The sequence below is a fragment of the Camarhynchus parvulus genome, chromosome 2 (genome assembly GCF_901933205.1).
Source record: "Camarhynchus parvulus chromosome 2, STF_HiC, whole genome shotgun sequence".
Classification (NCBI taxonomy): domain Eukaryota; kingdom Metazoa; phylum Chordata; class Aves; order Passeriformes; family Thraupidae; genus Camarhynchus; species Camarhynchus parvulus.
The window spans coordinates 24,189,353-24,213,075 of record NC_044572.1 but is presented as its reverse complement, the minus strand read 5'-3'; the positions used below and the strand labels follow the sequence as shown (position 1 = coordinate 24,213,075).

At 40.3% G+C, this 23,723-nt stretch overlaps 1 protein-coding gene across 2 annotated transcripts in view; it reads left to right on the top strand.

The window, feature by feature from the left end:
* The first annotated feature begins 12,069 nt into the window (after positions 1–12,069).
* Positions 12,070–23,723, top strand: part of CALCR (calcitonin receptor) — a 157,287-nt gene continuing 145,633 nt past the window's right edge. For both annotated transcript variants that reach the window (XM_030944012.1, XM_030944011.1), the window contains exon 1: positions 12,070–12,324. The gene's annotated coding sequence lies outside the window, so the exon portion shown is untranslated. The remainder of the gene's footprint in view (positions 12,325–23,723) is intronic.

Below are 23,723 nucleotides of genomic sequence, written 5' to 3'. Positions count from 1 at the left end.
TCTTCCTTTCTCCCCATCTGGGTCTGAAATCTGTAAGCTAAATGAACATGGAAAAATGAGAATTCCTTACTACAGTAATCTTATAGTTATATTCACTTGGCAGCCTCTTTTCATTGTTACAGAAAGGTTTGAATCCACTTCTTTCTTAATGAAATTTTCCCTAAGTTAAAACAAGTATTCTAAATTTTAGGGGTCATTCAAAAGTTAAAAGTGCCCACCCAAATCTATTCACCAAGAAAATCTCCACTTTAAAACCTGGTTAACTAACAACCAAAATTTGAAACCAGGAAATCTTTAGATTTATTTGCACTAGACCAAAAATGGCCATGGCCACTTACTATTTTAGTAAGAGGCCATGCCTCTTACTATTTTAATGAAAAAATTTCAAAATCTAGGAAATTCCTAGCCACAAAATTAGTTCTGAAACAAATTTAAAATGTCATTCTTTAAAACATCCAATATATATATTTAAAAACGATATTATATTATTTTAAAGATTTATCGTATGAATTATGCAGATTTTCTAGTGATTTGGGAATGAATTTTCTTCATAGCATATTGTACCCTATGAAAAAACCTAACATCCCCAAATTTCTGATTTTTTTCTACTGAAACAGGATAGATATTTATAAATAGCATTTTCCCACTCCCCACACAATAATTAGTTAACCAAATCTGTCTCAAGCCCAGGGTTCTAGATATGAGACATCAGTTGGGGTACAATGGTACAACAGCATTACTGACTATGTGTTTGAGATACTGCATGTTCCTTGTTTCTGCTTTCCTCCAATTTTTCACAAAAACCTGTGAAGGTTGCTCCTCTGGCTGACTGTCCTTTAAATTTAGTTTCCTTTTTTTTTTTTTTTTTTCCTTTTTTGATTGCCTGGATGCCTCAGAGTCTCCTCTGTTTGAATTAGGCTGGCCATTTTAATCTTTTACATTTGGTGTTTAAAATGTGAGAGTGAGCAGAAAGCCTTCATTCCCAGGGACAAGGGGCATGAGAGATATTTGCTGCTGCTGCCAGGCTCCTGGCTGTGAGCCAGCACCCACTTCCTTTTCTCAGGACAGGACCAAAAGCATCCTGCTGGTGTGAGAGGAAGCAATCCAAACCAAGCAGCTCCACAGCACCTGCAGGAAGCACCTGATTGCCTCTATCTTGTGCCTGAGAGCAGCAGCTCCTGCTGAGTTCCTGCTGGCATTCTGAGTGCAGCCGTGTTCTTCTCCCACAGAGGGTGAAAATAGGTCTAAATTCACATTGAAATGGGTGGTATGATATGCCACCCTGTTCTGCTTCAGTCTGCTCCTGGATCATGCTAACAGGAAACTGTTACACTGGACTGATTCAGGGAGTGAATCTGTCTCCTCACTGATGCAAATTAGATAAAAACACTTGGGAGTCACACCTAAGTGAAACAACAACGCGAAGCAGGATGAGTAACCCCTATCAAATAACTCCTGAATTCCATTTGCAAAAGCTGGGATAGCCAGCCAGCCATCAGCCCCAAAGATGTATGGCAGAGATGCTTTTCCAGCTAACACATTCTGCAATGCTACAAGCAGTGGGGGAAGAGCATTATCAAATTTTTGTGGGTATTCCATCTTTTGCTGACAAGTGCCACAAAGACATTTTAATGCCACTCAGTTTTGCACACACTTTGCTTGGAAATGTTTTCGTGGAGTACACCAATTGAATGCTCATTTAAAGTCACCAGATTTTATTATGACACAAACTGTCTGCATTACCCAGTATTTTTCCTCAAAATAGCAACAAATCTTTCTGCTTGAGCTGTACTGTGGTCAGTTGACAGGGTACAGCAATCCTAAGTAGTAACAAGAAAGAATTGTATTTCTGAACCACAAAACACAAATGTTACACAGCTAATTTTGAGGGTCAGGGCACGATGGGATGGCCAGAAAGAGAGACACCACACGCTGAAGGCAGCTGACAGCAGTGCCAAATGCATTCCTTTGGACTTTCAAAAGTAAGAAGAGTTGGGAGACCTCTAGAGGCAAATACAGGCTGGCTGAAGCATTTCCTGGGCTTTCCTTGATTTGCCTGTGCTCTTCCTAGTGGTTTCCATACTAACTGACCATAGCAGCACACTGAGTAGTTGTGGGTCAGGAATCACAAATTATCTTCATGTAGGAAAAAAAAATACTTAAGCTGTGAAAAAAATAATCTTCTCTTACTTAATTCTTAACTTTCCCAAGAGCTGCTCTTGCTCATTGCTAGCACACTATCTGTCTCAAATAGCTCCAAAGGAGACTAGGGGAGAAAAAAGTGCATGAAGACAATTAAATAAAAATTATTTGAATACAATGACAAAGAGATTCTAGAGACATATTTGGGGAAAAGAAAAAAAAAGAAAGATGATGGGTTTTTAATCTATAAGTGCCAAATTGGAAGAAAATTAACTCTTATTTTAAAAGCACACCAAGATCTACCACAGAAATACTAGAAGTAGAATCAGAAATCAGAAAAGGACTTTTAGGGTTCTGGAGCAGGACTTATGCAAGTTCCCTTCTATCATGTCCAAATTAGGACATCAAAGCAGATGAGAAGATAAAGGGGGAGCCATCATGTTCACTCTACTCAGTATGAAAAAGCCATAACTATCTTTCAGGAAAACACAAATGTCTGAGACAATTTCTAAATCTTTTTGCCAGATAGCTTACTTTGCTTTTATAATGGAGAGAATTGTCTTGCCTTTTGCATGGTCTAAATGTGGCTTGAGGAAATCAGTATACCTAAACCTAGAAGTGAGTATTTAGCACAACAGGTACATCAGAGCAACTTTCCTGCATGATGGGGCCAAGGCAGCATCCCACACCATCCTGTTTCCTAGAAATTACCAGAGAAAGTGTTTTGATTTAATCTCAAAGTTATGAAACAAAAAAATGGTGACAAGTAGGAGGAGACTTCTCCCCAGTCTTCCTTCTCAAAGTAACATTTTGTCTGGTTCCTCATCTAGTACTCATATTCCTCACAAATTATGAAATTAGCAAATTCAAGATCATTTTTTGTTACAACTATTCTTTCAGTTACCTAGATAACTAGATACTACAGCATGTGTGCAGTTAGAACACTCAGACACAAGTTGGTAAGATATATTCAGTCTCAAAAACAAAATCCAACCAATTTTATTTGTCATTGGTTTCCTAGAAACAGCATAATATACCTAAAAGCATAGTAAAACTCTGCTCAGCACTTCTGCTTGCCTCTCTTGGTTCTTCTCTACAGATATAAAAGAGCACCGGGAGTTGAGTTCTTGAGCAAATATTCAGTAGGGTACTCGGACCCAGTTTTAGGCAACTAGGTAAGTGCCATGTGTTTTCAGAGGTTATCTAGCAGTGATGTCAATGAAAGCACCACTGTCAACTTCCACTGAGCTATTCCAGTTAGACATTTTTCATTTTTCCTCATGAGGCTGATGCTACATATCCTTCTTGTAATAGCTGCTGAAACAAAAGATAGTCTCCCAAACTAAATGTTGTGAACTCAGAGGAAAGGGTCCTTTCCAAGAGACTGCAGACATGGTTCCACTAAGCAAACCTTCACTATTTGGAATGCTTTATTTTCTGAACTAAATACATTCTACAGTAAAAAAAGTTCATCTTGATATAATGGCTTTTCTCTGGGCACAAAGATTTCTAGCAGCTAAATAATGGCGGCAAAAAAGAAACAGACAAATAAAATCTATAGCTCCGTCTTTCAAATATTTTTGCATTTGCAACCTCATCCTGAAAAAAAATCCAAACATATAGCAAAAAACCATCAATGAAAACACATAGCAAAAAGAGCAGATTCCTTCATCTTACAGGTAAAAGGTTTGTTAAATCTTGAACAGCTGAAAGAATATCTCAAACATTTTACACTGGAAAGTAAAATGAACTTGCAGAAACAAGTTCAGCCCACTGGACAATATGTGCCTGTTATTAAATTATATATAGGACGTTGTGATGTGTGACTGAAGTTACTCTGGGAAGAAGGGAATTATATCTTGTCTGACTTTCCTTGGAAGGGGTTGGAAACACCTTTAAATGTCCTAGACCTTTAACAAGAGTTATGTCATCCACAACTCATACCACACACCATCTCATGCACTTGCAGTAAATAGAATCACTGTTAAAAAGAATGAACCCCACAAAGTTTTGATTATGGTTTAATAAATATGGAAATAATATTACTGTTTAGCACTTTATTGATGTTTTAAAAGTTACTGACCCTCAGTTTCTAACTCATCTCTGCAGACATGAGAGCCATGCTCGTAGACACATGTGAGCCAGGTTCCATGTCCCAACAAAATTCATCAATCACTAGGAAAACTCACCTTGCAAACTGAGTTCAGTGATGTTACATTGACAAAATGATGCCAGCCTCACAAAATATCAGGATTTGCATAAGATTAACCTGCAGTCAAACTGGTCCCACCACACCTCTAATAACGTCCTTAGAATTCACCCTCTTTAGAAAATGTGTATGGAAATTTTAATTATTGAATTCACACCATGTGCTCAAACCGGGACCAGAAAATTTAAGCACGTCCCTCTCAAATTTTTGTCTGTGATTTGCAGCCTTCTTTGAGTATCAAGCTAACATTTAACTTGTGTTCACAGTTCAGGGGGGGAACATTGCACTGGACAACAAATGGATCAATAAAACTAAAGAATAAAGATGCAATTGTGTACATGTGTATGTCTGAGTAGTGTGGAGAGAGGTGACAGTCCTGGATACATTTGCTGCCTGAATTTGAATTATTTTCATATTCTGTAAAACTGTAAGTGACAAAAATCAGGCTATGAACAATTTGAAAACAAGAACCTTGTTAAACCCCTGTGAAGTAAAGTACAAGTCAGAACATAACAGTATGGAAAACTATGCCCTATGTTTATTTTTAGAACCTGGTAGAAAAAAGTAACTGTTTAAGAAAGGTTTCAGCATAAAAAAAAATGTTAAAACCACATCATACAGGAAGTTACAAGATTGCAATTTATTGTTTGAGACATTTGCTATTTATGTGCAAATTTCAGATTTTTCACTGTCATCTGAAAGAAACCTCTAAATCTTTTTCCAAATCTGTTCTACAGACAAGGTCCAAAACACAAACAGAAAAGATGTGGGCCAAGACTGAAACACATTGACAGTCTTCTGACTAAAAACTTCTAAATTCTTGCTCTTTGATAGTCAGCAATAACTAAAATGACTGGTTTGGACTTATGAATGTGACAACTACTGCATCTACTCTCTTCCTAGGGTTTATTTTTCTCTTTGAAATAGCAGAGTGTTTAAAAACAAAACACAGAGGAGTATTTTAGACATGACTGCCTTCAAAGGCTTCATGATGATAAAGAAGAGCTAAGGTGAGGGTTGTGCCACAAAGCCATAAAAAACATCAAGAATAGAAATAGAGAAAAAAAAGTAGAAGACAAAATGAGATTCCTCTGGGACACCTCGTTACATTTAAATGTCTGGACCATCTGGTGCCAGACACCTCTTGTCCCTGTGCCTGTTTTAAATGACTGAAGAAGCACCAGTCTTACAATGCTCTTTCAGAAATACAGAACTGGTCTAGGAGCTCTTCATGTGATTTCACTTCTGTGTCAGGAGGAAAGGAGGTGAGCTAAGGGAGACCTCAGATGCACGGCCATCTGTGCCTCTGCTGTGCAAAGTGAATCATTAGGTTCAGACAAAGGTAAGCAACATTTTTACGCTCAGACATTTCCCTCAGGACTTGTGTTCTGTGATTTGCAGCTCTCTCTGAGCGTCTCATCCTCAATAACTACATTTAGTTTCTATTAGAAGTTTGGTTGGTGAGATTTAAATGGGCAGCTGTTATGGGAAAAACAGCTTCAAAGATATTCAATTACTAACCATTCTGGAATAAATATGTCAGTTGTGTGCATGTGTGAAGAAAAGTGAGAGGAGAATAACACTGAAAGTGAGAAGGTGAATTTGTTTCGCGAATCAACATGCTAAGTATATATTTTGTCTCTGTAGTTTCCCTGCTAGCTCCCTATTTCAGGCTAGCATTTGGTCCCAACTGCATGCAATCACTTACTTGTTTTGTCATCAGAACCTAAATTTAAGTCCTTTGAGATGCAAACATTCTCATCCTACTTTCTTTAATATGTGTTGTATATTTAGAAATCTACTCATAATTATGTTCCCCATTCCTTACAGTAAGTTTAACTATAGAAGAGGTAGCTGATGTTCTCATGCTAATCAAACCTTCTAGACTCACATGGGTTATAATTATGATGCTGGATGAAATGCTGAAAATAAGTTTCTACTCTGCAGATTCCTTACAGGCTGCAGAGTAAAGAAGAAAAGACCTTGGGGGAAATCAGGTGTATCTAGACAAAACTATCTGAAGCTTTGCCTCTTCAGCTGCTCTGTCTCTAAATATCGCATAAAGGTGGTTACAAATTTCAAATTAATTCTGCCAATTTCATCTTTACTTAAAAAGTTGAGAAAAATCAATTAGATTTCTTCTCTAATGTATCTTTGTGATACTGATAACCAGCCATAAAGGCAGTTGAAGTATTTCTCAGTTTCCCTGTACCACATGCCATTATGGCCAAGCCTGTGTAAGGCCCCTCACTGCTCAAGAACATGCATGGATCTGTGATCCCAAGGCTCTGGCAGGCATTCTGTTGGTGAGAGTGCCTCCCTCTAAAGATTACAGTTACCCCTGCAAACATCTCTGCACTCAAGGAACTCCCTGTCAGTCACTCATTGTGGTGCTGTGGGAGAACTTTCACACCCAACGCAAGGAGATTTCTACACACTAACTTGTTTGGAGGGCCAAAACCTAATTTTACACATGTCAAACTGAGTGGCAAACAAATGATTATAATGAGAATGATTAAGCCTACATTTACTGTCAAGAGCTGGGGTTTAATCAGTTATGCATCTATTACAGTTACATTTTTCAGGCAAAAGGAGTTTTTAATATACCATGCTAATCAGAAATATGAATTTCTGTCTAGCAGAGTCAAGATTTGAACCAAAATTCGCCTTTCTTCACAAGACCAGTATTACCTTTTAGCACTGCTTTAGTTTCATTTAAAATATATACTGAGGGGGTAAGCAAAGCCTTAATGATACATAGACCCCAGGCCACTCTTGCAAAGATAGAAAATTTAATCTCTATGAAAACACATAGCTGAGTCTTGAGTTTTAATAGATTCTTACAGTACTTGTAACTTCAAATAATGTGAAATTTCGTGTTTTAAACTATGTTTTTGAATTAAGGTAAAACTTACATTGATGTGACTTCATAAGTATGTATGATTTATTGAATATGCCTGCTGGTGGTTTGTAGACATCTCATAAGGCTCTTGAAATAGTTTCCAGGGAAATTTTGTGTAATCTAGACTATTTTATGATTTATATACTGTACAAGCACCAGAGAGGACATTAGTTGTAGCTGCCAGTGTATTTAATTCTCCTGAAGAGTTTTTCTTTTTGATGCTTGGCTGAGGTTCTCTCTAGAATCATGTACAGCTATACACTGGCGTAATGAAGCCTGGGGTCTTGGATTCCAAGTGAAGATGGAAAATACTTGCTCATTTTGAGGAAATCAGATGCCCACTCTTTGGAAACATTCCCCAGATTTTCATTATCTTGTTTGCTTTCCCTTTCCCTCCTCTACACGGTGCAAGCAAAGCCCACTGTGTTTCTGCTACCAATATGGATAATTACTGAGCAGTGTACTAATGAAAATGTGTATTGCTAAATTAAAATAGCCTCTTCTAGAGAAAATTGAATGTGGCATAAGTACTAACAACTGGAATGTCTCTATTCATTTTTGTTTATTCTTTGAAAATTTGGATACAAGTATTTTTTGTATTTTTCATTTTCTATTTCTTTGCTTTTTGTGTCTCCGAATTACTGACTGAATGTATTGTTCTTTAAAAAATCCAAAAAACCACTAAAATCCAACAATTTATCTTTTAGAGACCTATGTCAGGAGTTTCTTCTTCACTTCAAAATGTTTTGGAGATCCTCTTAGAATGTCCTGGAATGTGAACTGAAGAATCAATACTTGGGGAGATTAAATAACATAACATAAATTAAAAATAGAAATTTAAGCAAAGAGGAAAATGTAATTACCCATGCCTTTTCTGTACATTAAGAAAGTTACTGAGATTATTGTGCATTAAGCAACTGATTTAAATTAATCTATTGTGACATTAACACAATTTGTACATGATTCTAATGAGATACCTGATGTTGGATAAACCTTCAAGTCCTGATTTTTCAGGTTTCTACAAAACAAAGCTAACAAAAAAATAAACACAATTGTTAATTTTGGAAAGAGCTGTCTTAAAAAGACAGTTCTTGAATAATTTGATAGCTTCTGGGATTAGAAATAAAAGACTGTTCTATTCCTTTTATAATCCTAATCTAAACTGTTTATGTGTATTCTGGCCACTTGAGCACTTCTGTACTTCTCCTGATATTGCCTTTCATGTTTGGAATGGACTTCTGCAACTGGAAGTAGCTTCTTAAATATGTTTATCTGTCACTCTGCAAACTCCTAATTCTGGAGTCATCTCTTTTTCTGAAAATTAAAAGAAAAATTATCTCATTAGGGATACTTGGTCTGAACAGCAGCTATAGTCACTCCGTGAATTTCCCCCTCACAGAGCTGATGTGTTTTCCAGCAGGCAGGCTTTGGATGCCTGCATTGCTGCTGATAGTGCTGATACTGTTCTCAGAGTTTTCATTCAGGTCTCTTCCAGGAGTGAAAATTACCAAGTTGTATGTAAATAATAATATTCCTATGGAAGCCTTATAGGGACTGATGTAACTTATGCTAAAGCTAATGGCAAATTCCTGTACTTTTGACCCTGAACTGGATTAGGGTGAATTACCCTTTTTATTTAAATGCTGTGTTTTACTAATTCCAGTATTTTATCCAAGTTGTGAATGTAGCCCTCACTCAAATGCATTATTTGCAATCCTTTTATCAAAAGATACAGCGTGCCTCCACAGTCTTCTGTGGACAGCTCAATGCTTACACTTCCCATGCTTCAAACAAACTAAATCTAAATAACCTCTTCTTTGACAATACTGTGCTCTGGGTAATTCCTATGAGGTACACCATGCCAAGCAAAAAAGATATATAAATTATGACAGGAAATAGCTTGTCTCCAAACAGTTTACAATGCAGGCATCTGCAAAAGATTTTGGAAATATCTCTCCACAATTCATAGGTCCAGCTGGGAATTTTTCTTTCAAATTCTTCACCTGACCAAGAAAATTAGAACAGTGCCTTTCACAAGTGGCATCCTTATTTCTAGTACCATTAAGGGTAAAAAAAATATATATTTACAGAATAAAAGATGGTGAAAATGAGATAAGCTACACAACTGCAAAACTTTACATACTGTGTGGAAAAATGTTTTCCCTCATAACAGAATAAAATCACTGAAATTTTGAAAGGTTTGGACTTCTCCCACTTTTCACATACAAAGCAAAACTATTATATCACAATATAAAACATAAGCTCAGGCTTTTCTCTGCAGAAATCAGTGTTGTAATGACTCCTGAGCACAAGCAGAAATAAAACCATTGAGATACAGTTAATAATTTCCAGGAGTTATTTATGGATCGGATCAGCATTTCACACACATGCTAAGTAAGTACTCCTGCTTGCAGTCCCATGGGGCACAGGGCAATTGCTTATAGCAGAACAAATGAGAAAGTGCTGCTTCTGTGTCAAGGTAATGGTTAACAAAATGGGAGTTAATAAAAAAAACCCCAAACCTTAGGAAAGCTATTTCCAGATTATGGGATGACAGATTTATACTTAAGTAGATGAATACTATTCACTAAGAAAACAGAGCAACATGCAATCCATTTTGAAATAAATATAAAACCCATCAGTGAAAATGTGATGCGTTCCAATCATAGAATGAACACTATTAGCTGGATAACATACAAAAAATCCTGAATAGGTGGACCTTGGGAGAAACTAGCTCTCTATTTTACCTCTTTCAATTTACTGCTGCAGTGTCAGGAAGGGGGAGCCTCCCACTTTCCCTTGGCTTCAGCATAAGGTTTTTCTCCTCAGCAGTTGCCCTTCCACAGACATCTGAAGCATTTAGATCTGTGACTCACCCAAGCCCACCTCGGGGCAGCTGTGGCATGAGAGGGACACGACTGCAGTGAGTCCATGGGGGTGCTGCTCCGTGGTGCCAGACCTAGTGCAGCTAATGAGAACCTCCCCTGATGCCACTGCTTCTAGCAGAGAACGCTGCGAAAAGTGAAGCAATTGTGGCACTATGAGAGCTCATAAAAGCAGCTTCCACTGTTTCCCTTTGCTGTCTCCACAGAGTAAAAGATAAAACCAACAGTGAAAATTTAAATCCTAAAGGGATAACAATTTACATCAGTATTCTTTGAGTGTCTCAACTCTTATTATGGTTGCTCCCCCCCCGCCCCCAACCCCAATATCATGAGGACAAATTTTCTTCGAAGGTATTATCTGGAGGAATTTTTTTATCAGCTGCTGGGAAAAGTGGCAAGAAGCTCCTTTTTCTTGGACCTTGATGCATGTACATGCTAAGCCCAGCTCCTCCTTCTGAGCACTAAGCTCCCTTGTTCCTGTCCCTCCCACCCTTCTCAGAATGTTGCATGCAGGTTTCTGTAAGAAAGGCAAGCTCAAAAAAAAAAATTTTGGCTGTAATCTGTAAGAGAAAGTGGCACGTTGAAGAAAAACACCTGAGAACCACTTCAGTAGGAGCTAACTTTCCATTCAGAAGTAAGCCAAGCAACTTTAAACCCAGAACTCCCTTTATTTGATGGCAGCAACATCCTTCAGACAGAAAAACGAAAGAAAAAAGCAATCCTCAGCCGGGTGGTGGTACCTTTTGAGCAAGTTTGTTTGCCTCCTGACTCCACCTGCTGGGAAGACGCCCCACTACTACCTGCTATCCGCACTGACATGTTTGTCAGGAGTGCTGAGGTGAATCACCGTGCGTTCGTTCCGGCTCCCCCCTCACTGTGGCTCTCTGGATATTTAAATATTGGGCAGCTTGCCACAGTCATAGCAGAAAAGTCCTCCCCTGCACTACTTCATGCACCACCACTCGACGCTATTCTGCGAGGTGGGGGGTGTTGGCTCGATTGCCCCTGGATGCTCGTGTAGCTGGGGTCTGCTTTTCTGAGGAGACCAGAGCTGCCCAGAGGTGCTTAGAAACAGGTCTTCCTTGGCCTCTTCTTAGAGTTAGTTACTTTAAAACGTTTACATGACTTCTGGAGCAGAAACGGCAATTTAGATTACTCTGCCGTCGGATGAATGCTGCGGCCACCTCTTGTTCATCCTCCCCAGCTTGGTGGACGGTAGGTAGAGGTTCATGCAAGCTGGAAGAGCATCAGAGGAGACGGGGCAGACGGGGGGACGCGGGACAGCACCCCCGGCGCGGCCAGGGGCCCCAGCAACCATCGATCCGCTGCGGGGGCAGCGCCCCCCCCGCCCAGGTGCCGGATCGCAGGGGTCCCACGCTCCGCGCCCTACATTCTCCCGGCTTTCCATTCCAAAAGACGCCCGCGATAGAAGCTCAACGCTGGCCCGGATCCTCCAAGAGGAGGAGGCGAGGTTGCCGGCTGGGCCTCTGACATCTCAGGGTCCGAACTCCGGCGGGGCGACGCACCCTCGCTGCGGACAGAGCCCGGCCGGCGGCGGACCGGGATCTCCCGGCCCCGCACGGAAGGGACCTGCGGTACAAAGAGCAGTCGGCCGGGCTGCCGCCCCCGCCTCCCCCGCGGGACGAGGGGCATGCGGGACGCGTCCCTGCCCCTGGGCCGGGCGCAGCAGGACCCCCCTGTTCCTCAGGCGCTGCGTCGGGGGCGCCGCACGGCCCCGCTCCCGCCGCCCCCGCAGCGCCGGCTCCGGCACGGCCGCCCCGCCGGCAGCGGCAGCGCCGGGAGCCGCGGGGAGGGAGGCGGGGGGCGGGGGAGGCGCTGCCGCCGCCGCCGGGCGGGCTCCGGCCGCCCCGCACCGACGTCGGCGCGAAGCCCCGCCGAGCCCGGGGTGGAGCGGGGAGTGGGCGCGTCGCGGGAGAGAGGAGGCAGATGCTTCCCGAGGCGCAGCCCCGCCGGAGGGGCTCGACCCTGGCTAGTGCCTGTCCGCCCCCTCCGGGACGCGGGGACCCACCGGGCGGGTGTCGGGGAGCGGGCAGCGCCATGCGCCCCTCCGAGGAGTGAAGGGGCGGCCGGGCTGCTCCGGTGCGGGCACGGAGCCGCCGGGGAGGTGGCCCGAGGTGACGGGAGGCCGGGAGAGGTGCCGCGCCAGCGTCGGTAGCGCTGCCACCGTAAGTCCCGGCAACTTCGCCGCCTGCCCTTCAGCACCCGCCGCCCCCGGGAGAGCGGCCGCGGGGCGGGAGAGGCGCCGGGGTCCAGCGAACCCGCGGGGCACGCGGGGAGCGGGGGGAGCACAGCCTCTGGCTGGCAGTGCACCCAAAGATAGAGGGGGCAGAGGGAGTGCGTTGTAGGAGCCCCGACCCGCTGCGGCGGCGTGTGCGGCGCACCCCGTGGGAAGGGGCGAGGGACGGGCGGCCGCCGCTGCCCGGGGCTGGAGATCGGGGCGCAGCGCGGGGACGGGGCACGGTGGATCCCGGAGTTTCCGCTGCGGCTTCTGCACTGGCGAGCAGGTCACTGCCGGTACCGTATCGGTTATAGAGCAGCCGCTCCGTGCTGGAAGTGCAGCGTGTTTAAATGACACCTGAGTCACTAGTTCGTGCTTCTCAGGCACGTCAGATATTATCGCCGTGCCATTTTTCATCTGCTGGACCGATATCTGTACTTACTTTGGCGTTTCATACCGCAAATGTAATAAACAACATTAGTAGGTTTCGGGATATTGCCATTGATGACGGTAGATTGATGCATGAGGCTATTTACTGAATGTGTCCAAGTACAATATAATGCCTGCCAATTTTGTCTTTAAATTGCTATATTGATTTCATTTTTGTAGGTTTTTTGACAAGGTTAATGTAGTTGACAATTTGCGAAGGAAAGAAAAACTTCTTTCCTGAAGGTTTATTTTAGTTACAGAATGGCAATTGTAGCTGAAATGATGAATGAAAAAATCATTCATAAAAAGAGTAAATAGAAAGATGTGTATCCTAAGACCTCTTGAAGTCAATATTGTCGATCCCTAACAGATGTCTTCCTGCCAAGCTTTTACATGCAGTGGCAACCCTTGAACTTCTTAAGGTTAATACAGTGTGTGATATTCTTAGGAAGAATTGAGTACTTTAGAGTTAAGTAGTTTGATTAGAGGGAGTTTAGAATGAATTAAATGAGACATCACAATATGATGCCTTTGCTTTTTTATAGGCACTGAATGAAATTAAGGTCTTGCCTCTGGTCCTTTTCCCCTTCAGCGATTGAAGGATGATATTGTGGGGGGAACCCTTGTGTTTGGCCAGTGAAAGGGTCCCTATGTTGCTTTAGGGCTGAGTGTATCAGGGCTGACCAGGATGACATTTCTTTGCTGCCAACAGCTCAAACTGCAGGTGGTGTTGAGCTGAAGAGGGAATTAAATTCACCTCTCAGAATCCTAGGCATAATTGTCAAGTAGGTAAATTAAATACAGGAGAGCTAATACTTCATTGTAATTTCTTCAGACATATGATAACCTTTGCTGGTAGGCAACTTCTGCTAAGCTGGCACTCTGATGCTTACTATAGCTGTCATATGCTAGCTGACATGAAATAGTTCTGAATGAACTAGAATACTGTGCTTCTGTATCTACTGGCATGTATTAGAGTATGCAAACTTCATAAATCTTGGGTAGATGTTGGTCCTGTTAAGATAAATGGCAAAATCCCAATTAACCCCTCCAAAGGGTGGGTTTCACCATAGCTCTTCATTATCATTCATAGTAAGTGCCAGCCAAATTTACTTAGAAATTCAAGTGGCAATGTTTAAATCTGGCTGGTGATGGCACTTCAAACAACTCCACATAGTACTGCTTTAGAATCATGGATAAGAGCCACACAGGTCTTAATAGTTTTTAAAAAACTGTATATAAAATAAACTGTATTGTGCTTTCAAGAGGAGTAGGTAGTTAATATTTGTCTTACACTCCAGTTTTCATGTTTCATCAGACTCAATCACTTTTTCATAAAAAAGCTGGATTGCAGTTTGCATGTGCACCGTATTTTAACCAAGGTATTCAAGCAACAGGGGGGACTATTTTCTCATTATTTTGTTTGTGGCAAAGAAGTTTAGAAGTAAACTGCTAAATATCCGAACTACTATAAAAATGTCAGCAAACAACTGAGCCACATTACAGTTTAGTTCTCTGCAGTTCATAAGCTTTGTTGAGAGATGAACTGGAGCATCTTTACTAAAAATCTTAATGAAATAGTAATGAATAATGTGTTTACAAGGATTAGCTTCATAAACTGTCAGAATCTAGTTTAGCAAACTTTTTCTTTGCATGTCTACAGCTGAGTGATTTTGAAAAGCATCTGAAAAAGTTGAGAACTTTCATTAATGATGAAAAAAATATTCTACAGAGGGTTTGATTTTTTTTTTATTCTAGCTCTCTTCTGGATTGAGATAAAATGGGATAATGTTTAAAACCTAGCAAGTTAATTTTAAGTCTGTTTCTGTAGACCTACAAGAAACTACCTGCAAGTCCTGTTACATAATAATAGTGGTGTGACCAACATAGCTGTCAGTATTCCTACTAGTTTTGTATAAGTGAAAATGGAGGAAGAGAGAGCATATCATGACCCAAAGTTCCTGAAAAATCATTAGATAGGAAAAAAGACTTTTCTATGCTTTTTTTTTCTTATGCATGCAAATAGAACTTTTGGGAAAATAAGCAACTAAATAATTGAGCTGTACTTGACTGAAAGTTATGCTAGCAAATACAATGAAATTCAATTTTGAAAGTGATAGTTGGTTCTATGTATTAATAAGCTGGTAAACTAGATTTTGTTTTATTTCTGGTAATAAATGTTTGGTTCCTAACTGTTTTCATTTGTCAGTATTGAAGCTCATATTAATGCAGGCGCAGGTCTTACCTGGGCCTTTCAGGAGTGATCCTGTTACATGCTGAGCACTCCCAACCATTGCTTGTGTTAGAGTGGCATCCAGTCAGCTCCCTACCTACACACACAGAGTTAAATTCACTCTCTTGAAAAATTTGCAGTGTAAATAGTCAAGAAGGTCTAAGACATCTTGCCAAAGGCCAGATGATGATCTCGGTCTGAAACATGAATACTCTGTATGTAACAATGGGAGATTGTGCACCTTTTAAGAAGATTAAATGTTAATTGATTCTTTGATAAAGGTACCCAGAAATGAATGACCAATACCTTAAGGTCGTATGCTATTTTCCACTGATCTTATTTTCTTCAGTATTAATCTCTATATTTAGTAGCATTGGCCTTCCATAGAACAGCATATAATTACACATTGTTTTATATTGGTTTTTGTTCTTATACCCACTTTCCATTTGACATTGCTTTTAGCCACTTCAATGGAGTGAATCTTGAAGTTACTTAAATGAAAAGACACACTGAATTGCTCACACGGAGAACTACCTAATATAAGATAACAATAGCAGAGGGAATTGTCCATGTCTCAGTTAAGAATGAGCACTGCTAACAATGTTGGGCTTCACCTGGAATTTACAACTGGAAAATCCAAGTTTCCTGCTAAGTCTAGTTACAGTCATTTCAGACAGACACCTTTTTAATTGAGGCGGTATCCACAGCTACTGCAGGAATCTTTCTTCAGGGCATCTTCTGAAACCAAGGGTATGGTCTTGCCTTGCCAGAGAGCCTGTGAGGTGTTCAGTTGGCACCATGATTTTGAGGTGACTCTCATTTAAGGAGTATGGGAAGGACCTGAGGATGGTGGTTGCCCTCTGGCAGTGAGCTCCTTTTGACTCTTTGTGCTGCTTTGTGCGGATGTATGCAAAGATTTACCACTTAACCAAAGAAGTACAAGAAATTTGGGTGTTCAGCCATAAGAAGAAAGTGTAGTCACTGGTCATAGTTGATAGGGGATAACACTGGGAGCAAGAGTATATATCAAGCACATCAGAGGTATGCTGCAGTATGTTTTTCCATGGTTCCCGAAGTGCCTTTGGAATTAGGATCATATGGTAGACAGGAGAACTGGAACCGGTTTTAGCAAGTTACATGCTGAAGTGTAGTCCTGAAAGGTGGCTTTTATGAGGATCAGATTAACCTGTGTACCAGAGACTGAGGAAACATGTGAGGAGGAAGACTCCAGGGTCCAGGGGATGGACGGATGGTGCAGTACTCATTTTCTTACCTGTCAATATTTACACAAAACCAACTGAAAAATGCAGTTCATATAAGTGCACCTTATCTACTGCACCTCAACGTGATGGCCATACTCCTTTTTCCAAAGTTATCATGTGGGGTTCAGGAAAGTTGACATGGTATGGCACCTGGACCCTGGCTTTTTTTATCATTTATAATACAGAAGACCTGACACTGATTCGGCAGAATGACTGTTCTCACCACACTCTTAGGTGTGTTTTTGGAAATAGGCATCCATTTTAGTTTAATATGTTGCATTTCAATGTTGCAGTTTCATATGACATTGTTTAGCAAATAATTTCTTGCTTGGTCATATCCAGCAGTGTATATAAGAACCAAATCACTTTGCCTGTGGTTTTTGATGAATAATGTTAACTATTACCAAGAGTTAGATTAATAGTACATTCTATGAATTTGAATAAATAAGCAGGATTTTTAAATGTATGGTTTCGCTGCATTTTATTCAAGATAGCTCTAATGTTATGTACTTTCAAGGAGCATTAAGATATGATGTAAACATGTTGGGGGCTTTGACATGTTTATTTTGTGATGTCCTCATTACCTTGGGGTAAAGAGGGAGTTATAAAATTGTTATTATTCAAAAGGAGGTGTTTGAAATGCATTTCTCCTCCTAGGTGGTCTACAAAGTGCTTAATTGCCCCTCAGAAATTATATTAAAAAAATTTATTCTGGTTATTTCTTCTAGAAATTGAACATCCTGCAGGCAATGCCAAATGAGTTTACAGAAATATTTGGAGGTTGTTTGAGTCAAGATGAATTGTGCCATGTCTTCGGAGTTCTCTTCTCAGAATTAAGCTGACAATTAAAAATATCTCTTTTTAATATATTACATGCCTCTGAAAACACAGTTATTGCCATTACAAATATGTCAAAACTGCATGATTAAGATTGTGCTGAGATATACTTGTAAAAGAAAAACTAACTAAACTTCTATTTTACCTTTTATTAGTGACTGGAATGAGACTCCACATTTGGCAGTGTCCTTTCAAAGGTCAACTACATTTTCTGCTTGTGGTTTTTTAATAATGAACTATTTACTTGCTTTTCAGTGCTCACGTAACAGAAACTGCTGTAATTCATGGCACTGTTTAGAGCTTGATGGAAGACAGAGAAAGGTAACCACAGACTGAATAAATTCATAGAGTGAATTAGCCACTTCTGTTTCTCTCAGGCAGCACTGAGGCATTATCTAACATCAGAAAGCTCAAGTGACTGTAGCATCTAAGCTATGATGTATGCAGATGGATGACTCTTTTTTTAGTCTTGATTTCCCTCCAGCTGATATCAGCAATGAGTGTTAACTGCTTAGAAAAATCACAGGTAGTTCTTCAGTTGTATTTTATTTGTATCTTGATGTTCCCTACAAGTTTTGTGTGCCAGAGCAGTTATCTGTAGCAAATCTAGCTATCATTATTTAAGTGAATCATAGAATACCAGGTTGGAGAGAAGCTCAGCATGAGCTGGCCATGTTGCTGGTGCAGCCCAGAAAGTCAGATGTGTCCTGAGCTGCACGGAAAGCAGCGTGAGGTCAAGGGAGGTGATACTCCCACTCTGTTCTGCTCTTGTGAGACTCCACCTGCAGGGCTGCATCCAGCTCTGGGGCCTCCAACATAAGAAGGATATGAACCTCTTGGAGCAGTTCTGGAGGAGGAATGTGAAGTTGATCAGAGGGCTGGAACACCTCTGCTGTGAGGACACACTGAGAGTTGGGGCTGTTCAGCCTGGAGAAGAGAAAGCTCCAGGGAGACCTTCTAGCAGCCCTCCAGTACTTAAAATGGGTCGACAAGAGGGCTACAGAGTTATATTCTACAAGGGCATGCAGTGATAGGACACAGGGGAATGGCTTTAAACTGAAAGAGGGCAGATTTAGATTGCATCACAGGAAAAAACTTTAGATAAGAGTGGCGAGACGCTAGAATGGGTTGCCCAGAGAAGTTGAGGATGCTGCATGCTTGGAAATGTTCAAGGCCAAGCTGGATGTGGCTTGTGATCTGTGAAGAAGCAACATGAGTCCTCAAAATGATTTTTCTGTTTAAATTTATCCCCACTATGGTTCAGTGCCAAACTGGTGATGTTTTACTCTTCTTTCAGTACAAAATCTCTTTATGTCTCACTTTTGCACAAGCTATGTTCTTTTGAGCAGACCTATCACCATGTGATTTTTTCCAACTTTATTTGATATGTGTCTCTGTTCACATAATCTTAGTGACCTGTAGCCTTAGTCTGTAGCTTGTGTTCTGTAGTCCTAGTTACCTTTACTCTGCAGGTGCTTCATCACTAGTCCCCTCTCTTGCTTTTCACTTCCTTTTCATTGTTGAAACAAGATGGTGTAATTTGCCATATGCCAGCTAAAAATCAGATGGTAAGCATCTCTTAATGGATAAGTGTGATTCCTCATGGGAGAGGTATAAATGCTGTCCCACAAAGTTACAGCTCTTTTTAGGTTATGGGCTAGCACTCTCCATTGTAGTAAAATGAACATAGAAGATTTTAGATGATCTTTACATTGCCATGTATCTACTCTATACACATATTCACTATACTAATGCTCACGAAACAGGGTGAGCATTTCATACTCTTAAATATGCTGTGTGCGATCTCATCCAGCCTTAAATATTGAAAGACAGGAGAGAAAGGATGCTCACAGCTTCACTATTTGGATTTTTTAGAGAAACTTTCTGAAGTTGTTTGGATTTGGTAAAAAAAAAAGTTGTCTATGACTGATGAGTGTCCTCATGTGACTAGAAGTTGGATCCCTCTGGATAAGAACTCCTTTTGTTCTCAGTAGCCAATCCAGCTCCTAATAGGATCTTCATTTTCTTTGGTCTTCAAAACAATACAGAAAGGGAAGGTAGGTTTACTGCTGTTATCTGCAGTTGTGTTGTTGCTGCAGAGGGAGAAACACTGGACTGAAGGGTATGGGATGTAGAAATTGCATCAAATAATGCAAAATTTAAAGAGTGAAATGTTTTGGAGGAAAGGGAAAACTCAGAAGAAAGAGATGTTTTGAATGCTATATGCACCTGAGCATTTGGTGGTAGAGATGAACTGGGAAGTTATGCTACAAAATGCCTGATTAACTAATAGATAGCACTGTCTTCCACTTACCTATATTGTAGCAGGGGAAATTCCATTTGCATTTCAAAGGGCAGTTTAGTCAAACTAGCTTAGAGAATCTCTGGTAAATCTTTGGCTTTGCTTCAGGGTGTTTAAGAACATTGAGAAACTGAAAAAGTAAGCCATAGACAGCTGATCACAGGCTCCTTGCTGTGCACAGTTGTAGTGCTTGGAATTTAGCAAGTCCTCTAAGTTCTGGTCTTGATTAAAACTCGGTGATAGGGAACAAATGGTGTGAGTGGAGATTTCCTTTAATGTTCTCGAGGCCATTTCCACAACTACAGACTGCTGAAGGGTCTGACTCTTAAGCCTTTGGGCTCTTTTGTGTTAGAATACAATGTTTTCTTTTGTGTTCAAATATAGCCAAGTACGTTTTGGGTTGAAGCAGGATCATGTAATAAATAATAATCATTGTTACCATATGTTCTTACAGATAAAGCAGAATCCAGTATATTCTTGTCAGCTGTTTTTTCTCACATTTTTTGGTTTTATTGTCTCAGGGTATTTGATAGTGTATACTTCCTAAAGACTGGAGTAATTTCAGCACTGAAAAGAAAAAAAGCATGTGTGGATTTATAAGTGTTTAAATGCCTGCTGACTTTATTGGCAATCAGACCTGAAATGTTCTGGAAGAAAAGTGTTTATCCCTTGAAATGCCTGATGTAGTCAGAGGTCATCACTGGAGAAAGCAGTAGGTAGCCACCAAATAAATTTATCACTTCTTTTTCATCTGCTGTTCAGATGTACATGCAGAATAATAAGCCAAGCCCACCTCAGCACTTTGTCATTGTTGTAGCTGTTTGAGTTGTCTGCACAGTGACAGAAATTACACAAATCTTTGCATTTAAAGTAGCAGCCCCCCTTCTAATAAGAGGAAAATAAGTGGGACTTAAATGGCCTATAGTGCATGAGAAATTAGTGTGATTAAGCCAGAAAGAGGTATGTACGCACTGTACGCAGAAAGGGTCCTGAGGAACCTCAAATATTGACTGAAAATATCTCCATCTCCTTGCAAAATATTGGGACAGTGTTGCTTTGATGCTTTATTAGCATCAAAGCCTATAATTTATCTACTTATTTACATAACTTGCAACACATGGTCAGTATATTACTTGCTGTAATGTGAATCATCAAATGCTCCAGACATATCACATACCACATCAAAGAATATGTTTGATGAGAGGTTTCTTGAAGTGATGAATTGTATTTTTTTTCAACTGATATGTAATTCCACATGGAGAAATCACCCAGGTTTAATATTAGAAGAAAGTTAGTTATGCCAATTACTTCAGTGTAGAATTTTAGAAATTTCAGAACTAATTTTACTGTTGAAAATATTCGTTTTTTTCAGAAGTGAAAATTAAACATATGAATTAATTACAGGATTTTAAAAATAAAATCTTGGGTTTACTATCAGTATAAAAATACTTTTGCAAGCGAACAAAATTTCAGTTATCTATAAAAATTTTTATATTAAAATACTATTTTCATTTTTTAAATTTCACTGTAACATAAATGTCTTGAACTCAACAGTGGACATGGTTTGAATGGACAAGGATGCAACAGACTGGAGGAGATATTGGGAAAGAAAGCAGCCTTATTCACAGTGTATACTTATTATTAAAAAAAACCCCACAAAACTATCTTCAGTGTGTTGGATTTATTTGGAGAGTTTTAGCCAGATAATTTTCACGATCTCTGAAGATCTCCTCCGGTGCATGATGTATTCCTTTGCTTACATTCACAAGTTCTGGTTGCCCTTTTTGCCTGAGAAGTTCTTGTGCTACCATGCAGTGGAAAATGGACTTGGCAGTAGATGGCTTCTGAGTCAAGACTGAACCTTCCACATTTGTGTAAGAACACACCCACACATGTTCAGCCCAGATCTTCTAGAGCTTCCCTCTACAGTCACAGTTTTGAGGTAGTATAAGCCAGTTTGTGCTGCCTAAGAGAGAGCTGAGAGAACTTGCCTAAAGCACAAAAAAAAAAAAGCAGAAAGAGGTATAAACAATATGGAAAATGAAAATGGTTTCACACATGGAAGAAGGATACCAGAATTAGGAGCTAGTACTGAGAATCAGTAGAGCATGGAGTTTGGGGCAGGAGTCATTTGAGAAGGACAAGCTTGTACAACACATTAGGTGCTGAGGGAGAAACTGACATTTCCAGAAACAGGCATTTAGAGACAAGTTGGGGGTAGGAACTTGCAGGACATCAGCACATTAGGAGGAAGATGCATTGCAAGAAACAGAATTACCTCCCCCCTTCCCCACTAAATACATTGGAGTCATGAAGCCTGGAAAATGAGAGCATTAAGAGGAGAAAGTGAATGTCTGGGAAAGAAATTCAAACCACGGTGGCAGAAATCTGGGAAGGAACTAGGTCTGACTAGGAATTGTAAATGGTACTGAAAGAATGGAGAGTGGAAAGAGATGAGAAGAAACAGCTGTATCTGTGAGGAGACAGGAGTACAACAGAAAAAAGTTAATGATGGAGAAGCTCAGAGTAGAAAGAGGCACAATCCTTGACAGTGCACCAGTGATACATGACCTGCCAGTCTCACCTATATTCTGCTGTCAGCCCACATCTGTGAAGATTTTTGGTGAAGAACTTCTGCAGCAGAGTTTAAAGGCTCTAGTCTCTCACATGAGCCATTTTCACCATGTGTAGTTAAAACATTTGTGTAGTGGGTTTATTGTGTCAGGCTTCAGTGGGTACGTTACAGAAGCTATCTGAGAAGCTAATTAATTTTAGCGACTCTTTTAGTTCAGTACATTCAGTGTGTAAGCAGGACTTGCAGACTGCAAGCTATGTACCAGTCTTTATGGTAGTAATTTAAACCAAGCTGACGGACAGAAACCGGAGAAAATTTTATGTTCCTCACACAGAAAAAGGCTAGAAGTGTAGACCTTTTGGGAGAAGAAAGCTTCATTTAATGCACAGGTTTGGTTGATGGAATCTTATTTTTTGCTGGACTTCAGGCAAAGAATGAGGAAGATCCTGCTTCTCATATGATTTTGTAGAGAGAGATGAGAAGATTTGTAGATGTCTATAAGGCAAAAGTTTTGAAGCTGACAGAGGAAATGTGGATAGACAGTTGGAGCAATTTGGAATGTATGGTTTCAGAGAGAGAAATTCTCTGTTGGGCAAAGAAATCTTAGGAAAGCTGAAGACCTACTGAGTCCTTTGGTGTGAGTGAATCAACCAGCTGAAACTGATTAAAAGTTTTGGTGTAGACTGTTTTTGCTGAGGGGAGATAAAAATGAAATAAAAGTATGAATGTTCGTGGAGGAGACTTGAACATCCTAGAATACCACTAAAATAGTTAGAAAATAAAAGATACAGATGAGAGGACATTTGGTGATGACATGTAGATGATAAAATGTGGGTCAGCTGTCATTTGTGTGCACAGTCCCAGAGAGAAGCACCAACCAAAGTTCACATTAGAAGCATGGTCCAGAGCCACAAACCCAGCAAGATGCCAGTGGGCATGGGAGTATCATAAAATGAAAAATGAAAAGCAGGTGTTTAAGAATATGTATGCTAAATACTGCAAAGCAAACTGAGGAGATCAAAGGTGAAAAGTGTGCAGCTGAAGAATGTTGCTGGGGAAAGCAGCCAACAGAAATGTTGATGTTAAAAAAAGGAAATTTATAGTGGTGAGATATACATCTTTTCAAATAAATTTAGAAAAAGTAGCCATAAAAATGAGCATCAGTACTGGGGACAAGTTTTGGGACTAACTTTAGGAAAAATTGAATCTGTGGCATACAACATGGCTAGTAATATACAAGAACATTTATCCTATGCAGATAAAAGCCCAAAGTGTCTCTGTAATAGACACTCCTGCAGAAATAATTTTGCATCAAAAGGTTAGCTATGCGTTAAATTTGATAAATACATTACAAGCAGTAAAATCTGGAAAAGAATATTTGGCCTGGCAGGCCTGTGTAATGGTTTATGAGTGTGTTTGAAAACAGAGGATGGCAACTGCTTGCTGCAGAATCCACCTAGAAGGCAGTACCAGAAGTGCACTGCTCTGTGATAGCTATTTCCACTGCAAGCCCCTTGGCAATAAAGATGTTAATTAGAAAAGTGAAGAACCCATGGGAAAGGGTGCACTTGATGATGGCAGTAGAGAAGAAAAATGATAGGGTATTCCACATATGCATAGATATTAAAGATCTTTAAGGCAATGAATCAAGAACAAATCAACTCAAGAACAATCATGCAATCATGCAGGAACAAAACAACCCACTCAT